Below are 16318 nucleotides of genomic sequence, written 5' to 3' on the forward strand. Positions count from 1 at the left end.
ATGACCACAAATGACTTATTACACAATATACAAGTGTATCTCATTTATACAACAAAATGCTAATCAAAGCCAATAAATGCAGATCAAGTTTAAATATCAGGACCAAATTTAAATAAAGTTCTGAACATTTTATATGTTTAAGGTCTAAACATACACTGTATAAAAGAGATCATTTATTAGTTATTTTGTATGTATTAAGTGTCTGTAGAATTTTTCAAGGATAATGTACTTAAAAATAATGCACAGAAACATACATTAACCTAAATCTTAGTCTTAACTCTATAAATTTAACTTTAAAGCTCAGACCCACAGCATAGCTTGTTTTTAGATATATGCATTGACATATGCCCAAATGTGTTATTTCACAAACTAAGATGACTGTTGTTTAATCAGTCATGAACTGATTACTGAAAATCTTTTACAGGTTAACATCTAAATATTCCTTAGCAACTAAAGCCCACTTCTTAGTAACCAAAAGCCTAATGATGAGAATACAAGACACTATTTTAGCACAGAATTTTTTTATTAAATCCAATTTTATAAGTTTAACCAAGATCATTTCAATATTTTTAGAAAATTATATTGTTTTAGATATGAAAAATGTAACCTTTTATTTATGGCCACAAACATATTACTTTAGATGATCCATCATAAGAAATAATACTTTTTCAGTTATATATATTATCTTTGACCAAGAAAACCTCTTAAGTATGATATATAGACAATAATAAACTGCATTTCTTATTTAAAGAAAGAAAAACACAAAGTAGAAATAATACAGAATTCAAAAAAATAAAAAATTAACAATGAGAAATCACTAGTTGATACATCACATATTGTCATCTTAGAAACAGTTGTTCAAGTTGCAACATAAAAGCATAGAAAGTGGATAGACGATCATTGACAGTACAAACCATTCTATTCAATGATCCAACAAAAATTTAGTAATATGGTCATCTATCTTACACACTTATACATACAGTTATATCTTTTAGAGCATTTTCCTTCCCTTTCCTTTTTCCAATATATATTATACATTTTGGATCTTATTACTCTTTCAGTCTTTATAATTTTTATACTGGAGAAACAATGTGGTATTTACTAATGTGATTCTTGTTTATTTCACTTATGAGGATAGTCTCAAGTTGCCTCCATTTACCTACAAAGGCCTCAAGATCATCTTTTGATAGCTGAGTAATATTCCACTGAGTAAAAATATCACATCTTTTTCATCCACTCTGCAGTTGATGGGCATTTTGGTAGTTTCCAAGATTTAACTACTACAAATTGTGCTGCTATAAACATAGGTGCACAAAAAAACTGTCACATGAGCTTTTCAATTTTTCTGGGAAAATACCCAGGAGAGGAATAGCTGGACTGAATGGAACTTCCAATCCTGATTTGTTGAGGAATCTCCATAATGATTTCCACAGTGACTACACCAGTCTACAATCCCACCAACAGTGGAGAAGGTTTCCTTTTTCCCCACAGCCTCACCAATATTTGTTATCATTTGATTTCTTAACGGAAGACATTCTTTCCAGGGTGAGATGAAATCTCAGTGTTGTTCTAAATTGTATTTCTCAAATGATCAGTGACAGTGAGCATTTCTTCATATATTTATTTGCCGTTTATATATCTTCATCTGAAAAATGTGTATTCATTTCAGATGCTCATTTTAGGAACAGGTCTTTGAATTTGGGGGACTTTGATTTTTTTCAACTCTTTACATAATCTAGATATAAGTCCTTGTCCGAGGGATTGTTGGCTAAAAGTCTTTCACATTCTGTGGGTTTTCTTTTGGTGATTACATTTGAAGTGCAAAAAGTTTTTAGTAATATGAGATCCCAGTTGTTGATTCATTGAAGTATTTCCTGTGCAATTTGTATTGTATTCATTAATTCTCTGCCTACTCCTAAGTCTCCAAGATTTCTACCTACCTTGTCTTCTAGTAGATTTAGTGTTTCTGCTTTAAAATTTAGGTCATTGATCCATTTTGACTTTAGTTTAGTGCATGGTGATAGGCTCAGGTCTAGTTTTAGTCTTCAGCATGTAGAAAGCCAATTTTTCCAACACCATTTATTAAAGAGACTATCTTTTTTCCATTGAACATGTTTAGCCTGTTTGTCAAATATAAGGTGGGTTAGTGTCTTAGTGTTTTGTTGTTGTGTTTGTACCATCTGTTCTACTGATCCTCAGGTCTATTTCTTTGCCAGTACCATGCTGATTTTATTACTGTGGCTTTGTAGTATATATTTTCAAGTCAAAAATTAAGATGCCTCCTGCTTTGCCTTTGCTATTCTAGGTTTCTTCTGTTTCCAAATGAATTTTAGGAATCATTTCTCTAGATCTGTAATATATATGAATGGTATTTGGATTGGGATTGCATTAAATCTGTATAACAGTTTTGAGAGTATGGCCATTTTCATAATGCTGGCTCTTTCTAACCAACAGCAAGGAATACGTTCCATTTTCTAATATCCTCTTCAATCTCCTTTTTTAGAGTTGCATAAATTTTAGCATATAGGTCTTTTACATTCTTGGTTAGGTTGATTCCTGAGTATTTTATTTTTTAGATGCTATTGTGAAAGGTGATATTTCTTTTTTTTTTAAGAGGAAAAAGAGAAAAACACAAAACAAACCAAAGCGGTGTAAGGGTACACGTAATACAGAACTACATAAAAAAAAACAACAACAACAACAAAAAAAAAAAACATAACAGTAAGAAATCACCTGTTAGTACATTACATATTATCATCTTGAAAATAGTTCCTCAAATCACAGTATCAAAGAATACAAGGTGAACATTCAAACAGGGAGACTGCAAACAGCTGTGTTCAATGATCCAAAAACATTGATATAGTCAGCTATTTAACACCCCTAAACACACTTGCTGTTATATCCATTAGAGCTCTTTTTCTTTTTTTTTCCCTCTCTTTTTTACAACAAAATTTACACATTTTGGATTTTATTACTCCTTAGTGCTTATTACTTTTTTAGGGGGGGGGGGGAGAATACAGTCAAATATGGCAAAACAAAGCTGTCAGTCAATACCAAGGATAGACATAGCACATGGTGTAGAACAGAGTACAAGTTTATCAACAATGGTTATCAACGTTGTCCCTTGTTTCCTTAAAAAGAATTGTCTATCTCATTAGATATTATAAAGTTGGACAAGGGTGATATTTCTATAATTTCTCTCCGGGGAGTTTTTTGTTTGTGTACAGGAATGCTATTAATTTTTGAGTGTTGACTTTGTATCCAGCTACACTGCTGAATTTGTTCATTACCTCTACTAGTCTTTTAATGCAGTTTTTTGGGTCTTGCATGTAAAGTATCATGTGATATGCAAATAATGATAATTCAACTTCTTTTCTAATCTTTATTCCTTTTATTTCTATCTCTTGTCTGATTGCTCTGGCTAATATTTCTAGAATTATACTGAATAGGAATGATGATAGTAGACATCCTTGTCTTGTTGTTGATTTTAGAGTTAAGGCTTTCATATTTTGTCCATATAGTACAATGTTGGCTGTTGGTTTGTCATAGATGGCCTTTATCAGATTGAGGTAGATACAATCTACTCCGCGTTTCTGTGGAGTTTTTATCATGAACAGGTGTTACACTTTATCAAAAGCTTTTTCTGCATCTATTGAGATGATCATGTGATTTTTGTTTTTGGCTCTGTCGATGTGGTGTATTACATTTATTGATTTGCATATGTTAAACTATCTCTGCATTCCTAGAAAAAAAATCCCACGTGGTCATGATGTATAATCTTCTTGATTATTTGCTGCATTCTATTTGCCAATATTTTATTTAGAAACTTTGCATCAATTTTCATTAGTTTGATTGGGCTATAGTTCTCCTTTTTGATTGGGTCTTTTTCTAGTTTTGATATCAGTATATTTCCCTTCAGGAATGAGTTAGGGAGGATTGCTTCTCTTTCAATTTCATTGAAGAGTTTAAGGAGTATTGGCATCAAATATTCTCTAAATTTCATATAGAATTCAGTCATGAATCCATCAAGACCTGGGATTTTCTTTATTGGTAAGTTTGAATCGTGTTTTTAATTTCTGTAACTGATATTGGGTGATTCAAAACTGTTACATCTTGTTGATTTACCTTTGGAAGTTCATATGTTTCTAGAAATCTGTCCATTTCCTTTGTGTTTTCCACTCTTTGTGAATAAAGATTTTCAAAATAGGTATGCATGATCTTTTGAATTTCCATAGGACCTGTAGTAATTTCTCTTTTTTCAGTCCTTATTGCATGGATTTGAGTTTTTCTTTGTTTTTATTAATAAGGTTTATTGATTTGTCAATTTTGTTTATTCTCTCAAAAAACCAGCTCTTTGATTCATTAATTCTTTGTATTATTTTTTAGCTTCAATTGCATTAATTTCTGTCCTTATCTTTACAATTTGCTCTCTTCTATGAGCTTTCAGTTTGACTTGCTCTTCCTTTTCTAGACGCTTGAGATGTGGCATTAGGTTGTTTATTTGTGTGCATTCTTGATGTGACAAATTGTTGCCATACACTTCCCTCTTAGGATTGCTTTCATTGCATCCCACAGGTTATGGTATGTTTCATCTGCATTTTCACTGAATTGTAGGTATTGTTTTACTTCTTCTTTAATTTTACATGTAACCCATTGGTTGTTTAGAAGGTTGTTATTTAATCTCCATGTATTTATGAAGGTTTTGCCATTGATTTCCAGTTTCAGTGCACTATAGTCAGATATTATGCATGGGATAATTTCAATTCCTTTACATTTACTTAAGAATAGTTTGGGTTTGCTGGGCATGGTGGCTCACATGTGTAATCCCAGCACTCGGGAGGCTGAGGCAGGAGGATTATTGTGAGTTCAAGACCAGCCTAGGCTACAAAGTGAGATCAAGTCCAGCCTGAACTGCATAGTGAGACCATGTCTCAAAAAAGACACAAAAAAGAATGTTTTAGATTTCATATATGGTCTATTGAATCCAGGAGCTGAGGCCACACTAGGTGAATTCCAGCACATGGCGCTGGCCCAGGGAGAGTTTAAGACCATCGCTCCCAGTGGTTAAGTGCCCATCCAGCTTCCAGACAGACTGGACTAGGATAGGGAGGTTTCACAGGCCTGACTGGACCATGCCTAGTGACCTTCTTTCAACCCGGAGAGCTGAGGCCAGGTGAGGTGAGTTCCAGCATGACACTGGGGAGAATTTAGCCTATCTCTCTCAGTGTTTATGTGCCCACCCAGCTTCCAGACACACTGGACTAAGCTCAGAAGGTTTCAAGGGCCTGAATGGACCATGCACAGTGACCTTCTTTCAACCCTTGGAGCTAAGGCCACACAAGGTATGTTCCAGCGCACTGGTGCTGGCCCGGGGAGAGTTTAAGACCATTGCCCCCAGCAGGTAAGTGTGCAACCAGCTTCCTGAAACACTGGACTAGGCTCAGGAGGTTTTACTGGCATGAGTAGACCATGCCAAGCGACCTTCATTCAATCTGGGGAGCTGAGGGCACACGAGGTGAGTTCCAGCATGTCGGCACTAGCCCAGACAGAGCTTTGGACCATCACCCCAGTGGTTAGGAGCCTATACAGCTTCCTGAACACCAGAGGTGGCATGGGAGGTCCTGTGAACCTGCGCTATGCTCAGCAACCTTCATTGAGTCCTGGGAGCCAAGGGCATGAGGTAATTTCCAACATGCCCAGGGGAAGACTTGGATAATCATTTGAAACTTAGAAATATAGGAAAATGGCACAATAAAGACCAAAATGTAATCTCAAACCTCTATCCCATCCCAAGAAAGCCTAGGATCCATGTACATGCAAGAAAATATAAGCCACACACATGAAATGCCTGAAATGATAGCAACTGACATAAAGAAGCAACTCCAGGAAGCTATAAAGAAACTCAAATTAGAAATAATCTCCCAGGTAAAAGAAGAAATGATAGAAGTAATGAAAGAAATGCTAAACACATCTAAAGACAGAGTTTAAAAATTAGAGGAACAATGAAAAAAGACTCCCTGCATGAACAATATAAGTAACAAACAGAACACATGACGCAGATTTAAAGAGATATACAGCAAATCAAAAATCCATTGAAATTGTCACTTTTGTCTCAACAAAAGTGAAGATAGAATTTCAGACCTCAAAGACAAGATTGCAGCGAGTGAACAGGAAAGGAAAGATCTTTTAAAAATAACAAGGAATCAGGAAATAACAATTTAACAGCTTCAAGATGATGCAAACAAAAACAACATAAGATTGATAGGAATAAATCAAAAAGAAGGAGACAACACAAATGATATCATGAGGCTATTTATAGAAGTAATAGCTGAACATTTCCCAAAAATTAGAATGAAAACTGGATTAGTAAAACATATAGAACTCCAATAGCCATAACCAAAATAAAACTACACCCAGACATATAATAGTCAACATCCTAGAAATTCAACATAAGAACAGAATATTAAAACATGTAAGAGAAAAAAGACAGATCACCTATAAAGGAAAACCTATCAGAATCACAGCAGACTTTTCAATACAAACAATGAAGTCAAGAAGAGCATGGAGGGAAGTATTTCAGATGCTGAAGGGAAGTGACTTCCAAGCCAGACTGATGTACCCTGCAAAACTGTCCTTCAAAATTGATGGAGAAATAAGATACTTTCATAACAAAGAACAGCTGAAGAATTTCGTGATCACCAAACCAACCCTGCAAAGAATACTGAAAGACATTCTAGATACGCATAGGAAAAAACCACTAAGCAAGGCAGACAATTAAACAGAATGCAAAGATAAACATACAACAGCAGAAAGATAACATGTCAACAATAAACCAATACATAACAGTTGCAACCACTAATGTAAATGGTCTCAGTTCACCAATTAAAAGAAACAGACTGGCAGAATGGAGCAAATAAGAGCATTGAACCTGATGTGTATAAAAGAAACTCATGTAAGCCAAAAGAAAACTCAGAGACTGAAAGTCAAAGAATGGAAAACAATGCAATAGGAACACACAAATAAAGCAGGAGCAGCTGTTCTATTTGGAGACCATGTGAACTTCAAACCAAGAGTGATCCAAAGAGATAAAGTCACTACATACTAGTTAAGTAAAAACTTCAAGAGGAAGAGATAACAATCTTAAATATATATGCACTGAATTCCAGAGCACCCAACTATACAAATCAGTTATTAACAGAAATGAAAAATCAAATAAGCAATAACACAATTATAACGGGAGACCTTAACACACCATTGACATCAAGGGACAGACCAACCAGACAGAAAATGAGCAAAGAAATAACAGAACTGAGTCACACCTGTGAACAAATGGACTTCATTGACATATATAAAGTGTTCCATCCAAAAACATCAGAATATACATTCTTCTCAGCAATACATGGGACATTCTCTAAAATAAACCATATACTAGCCCACAGAACATATTTAAGTAAATGAAAAAGAATTGAAATTATCCCATGCATGTTATTGGATCATAGCACCATGAAACTAAAAATTAATGATAAAAGAAACTGCAAAAACCCCCACGAACACATGGAAATTGAATAATACACTCTTTAGCAATCAATGGGTCACAGAGGAAATAAAGAAGAAATTAAACTCTATGTACAAGCAAACAAAATTACAAATACAACTTACCGGGCTGGGGATTTAGCTCAGCGGCATAAGCACCTGCCTTGCAAGAAGGCAGTCGTGAGTTTGATCCCTGGTACTGATAAAAAAAAAAAAGAAAAAGACAAATACAACTTACCAGAATCTGTGGGATACATTGAAAGTGGTCCTCAGAGGAAAATTTATTGCACTGAGTTCCCACATCAGGAAAACAGAATGAATACAAATAAAAAAACCTGATGCTACACCTCAAACATCTAGAAAAAGAAGAACAAGTCAAGCCCAAGCCAAAAGAAGGGAGAAAATTATGAAGATCACAGCAGAAATTAATGCAACAAAAACTAGGAAAACAATGAGATTGTTCTTTGAAAGAATAAATAAAATTGATAAGCCCCTAGCCAAACTAATTTTAAAAAGAAAAGAAAAAACTCAAATTCATACAAAAAGGAATGGAAAAGGTGAAATCACTACAGACTCTGTGGAAATACAAAAGATCATCAACACCTATTTCAAAAACCTCTTCTCTCATAGGTTTGATAACACAGAAGAAATGGACAGATTCCTGGAAACATATGAACTACTAGACCTAGGTCAAGAAGATATAAAACTGCTGAATAACTCAATTTCTATTCATGACATTGAAAATGTAATTAAGTTCTTACCTACAAAGAAGAGCCCAGGCCCAAACGGATTCACTGCAGAATTCTACAAGAAATACAAGGAAGACTTAATGCCGACACTCCTCAAACTCTTCAATGAAATTGAAAGGGAATTCAATCCTTCCTAAGTCACTCCTGGAAGCAAGTATTACTCTAGTACAAAACCTGAGAAAGACCCAACTAAAAAGAGAACTAAAGGCCAATCTCCCTGATGAACATAGATGCAAAATTCTCAATAAAATATTGGCAAATAGGATGCAGCAAATCATCAAGAAGATTATACACCACAACCAAGTGGGATTCATCCCAGGAATGCAGGGATGGTTCCAACATATGTAAATCAATAAATAGAAACTACCATAGTGATAGAGCCAAAAGCAAGAACTACATTATCATTTGTATAGATGCACAAAAAGCTTTTGATAAGGTCCAACATTCATTCATGATAAGAACCTTACAGAAAATTTGAATAGATGGTCTTTACCTCAACATGATAAACATCATGTATGACAAACCAACAGCCAGCATCATTAAATGACCAAAAACTGAATGCCTTTACCTTAAAATCAGGCACAAGACAAGGATGTCCCTATCATCACTCCTATTCAATCCTAGTGCTGGAAATACTAGCCAGAGCAATTAGACAAGAGAGATAAATAAAAGACTAAAGATAGGAAAAGCAAAGAGTGTTTTTAGGAATGCAGCTAGACTATGATTTGTCTTATAATAACCAGTTATACAGGCTTCTTGATGTTGTTTTGATAGCCACAGCTGATCAGTTTGGTGACAAGGGAATGTAACTCTTCCTTCTTATGGGACAGACTGTTAAAAATAATTTCAACTATTTTTATTTTCAGGGAGTTTTCATCTTTTTTCCTGGTTAATAGTTGGCAACTTAAAATAGTTAAAGAGCTTAGTCCTGATCCTTCTTAGGCCTTAGGCCTTAGGATTTATGTTTGAAACCATATTTTCTTTCAATCTTCTGTATGATTGGTACACAAGTAGGGATCTTGTATAGGGATTTCTGAGCTGCTGTAAGAACTGACTAGTCCCCTTGCTATCTCACTTCTGGTCTTTTAAAATGATATTCATATCCAAATGTGAGAGCAAAGGACACTTACATGTGGGAAGAACTGAATTTTCCATCTACCTCCTATAAGAGAAATTGCCCTTAAGGAACTTGAATAAAATCAAATAGAGGTGGATACAGCCCAGTAGAGGCTTTCAATTAGGGTTGGCTTGGTAGTCGCATCCTTTGGTTACGGAGGACAAGGAAGGGACACTTCAGACTCAGTGATGGCAGATGCACACAGATGGTATGCCATCAGTCAGAGGCATCTGGCCTTTCAGCGACTCGCATCTATACCTCAAACACAGGTTAGGATTGTATCTCTGTGCAAAGAAAGTCTGAAAAGGGCTTCCTCCTGTCTTTCCTCTCTCTTTCAGTACAACTCCAGCTGTAAAACAGTACCACAATAAACACTTCCCTCTGTGTTCCACTTTGCCTCCAGGAGAAAGGTAGGCCATGCATGAGTACAGAAAAGTATTTAAGAGCTCTTCTTCAGAGGATGCATGTTAAACAACACGCAGGGCTTAAGAATATATTCAGAAGGGGTAAAGGAATTGACATTGAGTTTCCTATCTGCAAAACAACAGGAGGAAACGAAGGCAATCCTTTTAAACCCTCTTGGTTTTTATTTACTCTCAGGGAATCCCTTGAGGTTTCTTTTTCCATAGTAAGTAGGTGCTATCTGGAGAGTGACCACAAGATAGATCAGGCCAGACTAACCACTCTTACCAATGTCTGTGTTTGATGTATCTCCCTCTTGGTGTCACCCAAGGCTCAGTGCCCTCACTGTATCTCAAGATATGTTTCATTTACTTGTAGAAGTCTCAAATTTATCCTTGTTTATAGTTGAATAATGTTGCATTGTATAAAAATACCACATCTTTTTTATCTATTCCTTGGCTGATGAGAATTTGGGTTGTTTCCAAGATTAGCTATTACACATTGTGCTGCTATATACATGGGTGCACATAGCATATATCACTGTGGCATGATGTTTTTAGTACTTCTGAGAAAATACCCAGAAGGGGAATAGGTGAATTTAATGGGACCCCCAAGCACAGTTTTTTGAAGAATCTCCACACTGATTTCCACAGTGGTTGCCCCAGTCCACTCTTCCACCAATAGGAGAAAAAGATTCCTTTTTCATAACAGCCCCACCAACATTTGTTATTGGTTGATTTCTTGATGACAGCCATTCTCTCTGGAGTGACATAGAATCTCAATGTTGTTTTTATTTGCATTGTTCAAATGACCGTGGATGTTGAACATTTCTTCATGTATTTATTTGCCATTTGTTTTTCTTCACCTGAGAGGTGCATGTTCAAGTCAAATGTCCATTTTTGGAATTAAATTTAATTTAAATTAATAATGATGCTTTCCCATACTTTATATGTTCTAGATATAAGTTTTTTGTCTGAGGGACAGTTGAGTAAAACCTTTTCCCATTCTTTGTGTTTGGTTTTCACTCTTTTGATGATTTCCTTTGATGTGCAAAAAGTTTTTACTAAGATTCCAGTTGTTAGTTCTTTAAAGTACCTCCCATGCAGTTTGCATTTTGTTCATGAAATCTGTCTACTCCTGTGTTGTCAAGATTTCTGCTCACTTTTTCTTCCCATAGGCTTAGTGTTTCTGTTCTAAATATTCAGTTCCTTGATCTATTTATTTCGACTTTAGTTCATGATGATATATATGGGTCTAGGTTTAGTTTTCAGCATATGGAAAGAAAATTTTTCCAGCACCATTTATTAAATGGGCTATCTTTCTTCTAGTGAATATGTTTAGCCTCTTTGTCAAAGATAAGGTGGCTGAGTGTCTTTGTAGTTATGTCTGAATCTTCTAATCTGTTCCATTGATACTCAGGTCAGGGTTTTTGCCAGTACCATGCTGATTTTATCACTGTAGCTTTGTAGTATAATTTCAAGTCATGGATTGTAATGCCTCTCACCTTGACTTGGTTGCCCAGAATTGCCTTTGTTCTTCTAGGTCTCTTCTGTTTCCAAATGAATTTCAGGAATGTTTTCTCTAGTTCTGTGAGGTATGTTAATGGTATTTTGATAAAGATTGCATTAAATCTGTATAACAGTTTTGGGAGTGTGACTATCTTTACTATGTTGGTTCTTCTATTCCATGATATCCTTCCATTTTCTGACATTCTCTTCAACCTCCTTTTTTAGAGTACTACACTTTTCAGTATATAAGTCTTCTACATCCTTTGTTAGGCTGATTCCTAAGCATTTCATTTTTTAATGCTGTTGTGAAAGGTTATTTCTATAATTTTTGCTCAATGAATTTATTGTTTGTATACAAGAATGCTATTGATTTTCAAGTGTTAACTTTGTATCCAGCTATGCTGCTGAATTTGCCAATTAAGACTGTTAGTGGAGTCTTTGAGGCCTTCTATGTAAAGTACCATGTCATCTGCAAATAATGATAGCTTAACTTCCTCCTTGCCTATCCTTATTCCTTTTATTTCTCTCTCTTGTTAATTGCTCTGGCTAACATTTCCAGAACTACACTGATAGGAGTGGTGACAGTGGACATTCTTGTCTTGTTACTGAGTAGAATGCAAGCTTTCAGGTTTTTTTCCATTTAGCATGATGTTAGTGTTGAATTCTCACAGATGACTTTTATTAGATTGAGGTAGATCTATTCTAATTTTCTGTAGAATTTTTATCATGATGAGTATTGGACTTTACGAAAAGCTTTTTCTCCATCTATTGAAGTGATCATGTGATTTTTGTCTTTGGCTCTGTTGGTGTGATGTATTATATTTATTGATTTGCGTATGTTGAACCACTCCTGCACTCCTTGGATGAATTCCACTTAGTTATGATGTATAATCTTCTTGATGATTTGCGGCATTCTGTTTGCCAGTATTTTATTGAAAATCTTTGTATCAATGTTAATTAGTGAGATTGTCCTATAGTTCTCCTTTTTGGTTGGGTCTTTCTCTGATTTTGGTATCTGAGTAATACTTGCCTCCAGGAATGAGTTAGGGAAAATTGCTTCCCTTTCATTTTCATTAAAGAGTTTGAGGAATATTGGCATTAAGAGAATTCAGCTGTGAATCCAGCAGAATCTCGTTGTTGGTTGTTTATTGTTGTTGTTGTTGTTTTAGTTTAGGATTTTTTGGTAAATTTTTAATTATGTTTTCAATTTCAGTAACTGATTTTGGGTTATTCAAAATTTGTATAGCTTTTTTATTTCACCGTAGATATTCAGACATTTCTAGGAATCTATCCATTTCTTCTGTGTTTTCCAGTCTATATGAGTAAAATTTTCAAAGTAGGTGTTGATTATCTTCTGTATTTCCACAAGATCTTTAGTAATTTCAGCCTTTTTATTCCTCATTGTATGAATTTTTTTCTTTCTTTTTCTTGGTAAGATTGGCAAGGGGTTTATCTATTTTGTTTATTCTTTCAAAGAACCAACTCTTTAATTAATTAAATCTTTGTTTTTTCTTAGTCTCAATTACATTAATTTCTGTTCTGATCTTTATAATTTCCTCCCTTCTATGAGTTTTGATCTTGACTACTCTTTTTCCTAGAAGCTTGAGGTGCAACATTAGGTTATCTGTGCTCATTCTTTTTCCTGATGTGAGAATTCATTGCTATATATTCCCCTCTTAGAACTGCTTTCATTGAATTATATCTATTGTTTAATTTCATCTAACCCATTGGTTGTTCAGCATGGTATTGTTTAATTTCCATGTGTTTATGTAAGTTTTGTAGTTTCTTTTCCCATCATTTTCCAATTTCAGTGCACTATAATATGCATGGGAGTAGTTCAATACCTTTGCATTTACTTGTTTGTACCAAGGGTTAATATATGGTCTATTTAAGAGAATGCCCCATGTGAAGCTGAGAAGAATATATATTCTGATGTTGTTTGTTGTAACATTCTGTAAATGTATACTAAGTCCATTTGTTCACAGGGTTGGTTCAGTTCTGTCTTTATTTTTTTAAACAAGGATCAAATTCATGACTTTGTGGTTGCCAGATAGGCGCTTGTGCCACTCAGCTAAACCCCCAGCCAAGTTATGTTATTTCTTTGTGAACTTTTGTTTAGTTGATCAATTTCTTTGCAACAATGGGGTATTAAAGTCCCCCATTACAATTGTGTTATTGCTTATTTGATTTTTCACATCTATTAGTATTTGTCTTATATAGTTGTGTGTCCCTGTATTTGCTGCATGTATATTTATGACTGTTATCTCTTCATCTTGAAATGTTCCCCTGAAAGGTGTGTAGTGACCTTCTTTATCTCTTTTTTATTATATTTTGTTTGAAGTCACACTGTCTGCAAGAATAGGTAACCTTGATTCCTGTTGCATGGAATACTGTTTTCCATCCTTTGACTTTTAATCTATGAGCTTCTTTGTGAGTCAGATATGTTTATTGTATACAGTATATTGTTGGATTCTGTTTCATTTTGTGCACATGAATTTCTTCACTTGTCTTTGTCATGGAAGTATCTTATTTCTCCATTAAATTTGAAAGATAGTTTTACAGGATACATCAATCTCAATTTAAAGTTGTTTTATTTCAGATCTTGAAGTTCTTCACTCCAAGTTCATCTTAGCTTGAGGGTTCATGTTGAGAACTTGGCTGTGATTCTATTCATCTTTCTTTGATAGATGATCCACTTCTTTTCTCTAACAGCTTTAAATATTCTGTTTTTGTGCAGAATTTCTAGTATCTTGATTATTATATGTCTTGGTGTAGATTATATTGGTTATGTTTGCAGTTTGGAATCCTATATGCCTCATTTATCTGTGTATCAGATTCTTTTCTCATGCTTGGGAAGTTTTCTGCCATTACTTCTGAAAACTGTTTTTTTATGTCATTTTCATTGATTTCTGCATTTTCATTTACACTTATCAGTTTTATATTGTTTTTCTTTGCATCATCTTGGAGTCATTGAATTGTTATCTCATGATCTCTCGTTATTTTTAAAATTTATTTTGTTTGTGATTGCTAGCTGTGATACTGTCTTCAAAGTCTGACAGTCTATCTTCAGTTTTGTTCAACTGGTTTTGCCAGCTTTCAATGAAATTTTTAATTTCCTGGATATATCTTTGAATATGTTTCATGCATTCTATTTCTTTCCTATAGTATTCATTCAGTATTCCCATCATTTTCCCATGTTCCTGTACTTTTTATCTATGTCTTCTCTAGCCATGCTAAGCAACTCTTTCATTAATGCCCTTTCTTTCTTTACCTGAGAAATTATTTCTAATCTGATTTCTTCTCTAGCCTTATGGACTTGATGATTGCACTTGCTATCTTTTCAGAAATTTCAGTGTGTAACTTCCAATGTCCTCTTTTTTTATGTGTCCTGTACTTGTTTCAGACAGGCTTCATGCTTAAGATTATAGTTTGCTTTTTCATTTTGTCATTTTCACCTCTTGGGTTAATATTTTAGCCTTTTCAATTCCACTAGTCTCAACTATCTGGCACATGTGTCTTAGGGTCCTCCTGTGTAGCTGACATTCACTCAACTGCTGGGGCCTGCAGCATAGGAGAGGGGCCAGTCACCTGAAGTCCTCCCGTGGGGCCAGTTGGGTGAGTCCTATATTCTTCCTAGGCTAGCTAGCCTAGGAGTATTGATGTAAACCAATGCTTAGCCTTTATTGTCACTGCAGTTTCAGACTGTTTCAGGCCACTTGACACAGCTGTTCTTGGTGTGCACCCCAGCCAAGACACTACTGTGTCACAGAGGTCTCACAGACCCAGCTGGGTTCCTCTGGGTAAATGAAGGCCTCACTGGCACACTTGCCAGCCCACCCAGGGTTTTCTGTATGGCAGGAGGACTCACCTGCACTCTCACTGGTTCACTAAGGTCCTCTGGTTGGAAGGAGGGCTTGCCAAGGCTCCTGCTGATCTACTGAGGTCCTCTGCTGGGGAGGGGTCTCCCCATGCTCTTACCAGCCCATCAAGGTCCTTGGGTGGGGAGAGGGATTGCCAATACTCCCAGAAGCCCACCAGGATACTACAGGTAGTGGAAGAGGTTAATGAGGCTCCCCTCAGCTGCTGCAGTCTTTCAGGTGCAGGGAAGGGGCTATATATTAATATCTATCTAACAGCAGCTTATAATAATGCTTTCACTAGTTAGTAGCAAACTTCATCTTTCCTGCCTTTATAAGAAGTTTGGAACTGGAACAAATGGGGAGGATGTTCACTTCTCTGGCCTTATGCAGAATTTAGTATGTGCTAGAAAGTCATTTCTTCCTTTAGAAGTAAAGAAGAGTTATTTCCTTTTGTAGAATCCAAATAAATAGGGCCCTAAGAGAAACAATCATAAAAATAAAGAATGTTTTCAAGCTCAAGAAACTGAAATCTCATTCCCCTGGTAGATTCTTGCTTTTACAGTAGACTCTAATCTTTTTTTTTCCTCTTGATACTGGAGATTTAATTCATAATTTAGGCACTGAGCTACACCTCCCTTTTAAGGGTGTTTTTTTATTTTGTAACAGTTTCACTAAACACTAATTTGCCCAAGTTGAACTCCAATTTGTGATCCTCCTACCTTAGCCTCCCAAGTAGCTAGAATTGTAGGACTGCACTACCATGTCTGGCATTAGTCTTGCATTTCTTTCATCTATGACTATTTGAGCTAAAAGGAGAACTGTAAAATCAAGCAGGGCATTAAGGAGAGTGGGAACACAGCCTGCCTGCTTACATGTCAAGGATGTAGTAGTTCTTTGGTGATCTTTGTAGAAATCTGAGATTGTCCTGTCTCACAGTGCCCCATCCAAGGAGCAGGGAAGGTTTCTTCTGCAACAAAAACTGATATACTGCGGTACCAGAGTAAAGATAATGGACAGAAGCCAAGTCTAATAGGTCAGGGAACAGCTATGGAGTGAGGAGAATGTGCAGGATTTTCCTGTACTCCCCTGCCTCCACCAGAGGTATATTTCTACAACTGCCACCCAGAGAGCATATTTTTTGGCCAGCCA

The sequence above is a fragment of the Cavia porcellus genome, unplaced genomic scaffold (genome assembly GCF_034190915.1).
Source record: "Cavia porcellus strain 051 isolate PalLab524CR breed Dunkin Hartley unplaced genomic scaffold, mCavPor4.1 scaffold_8, whole genome shotgun sequence".
NCBI classification, from domain to species: Eukaryota; Metazoa; Chordata; class Mammalia; order Rodentia; family Caviidae; genus Cavia; species Cavia porcellus.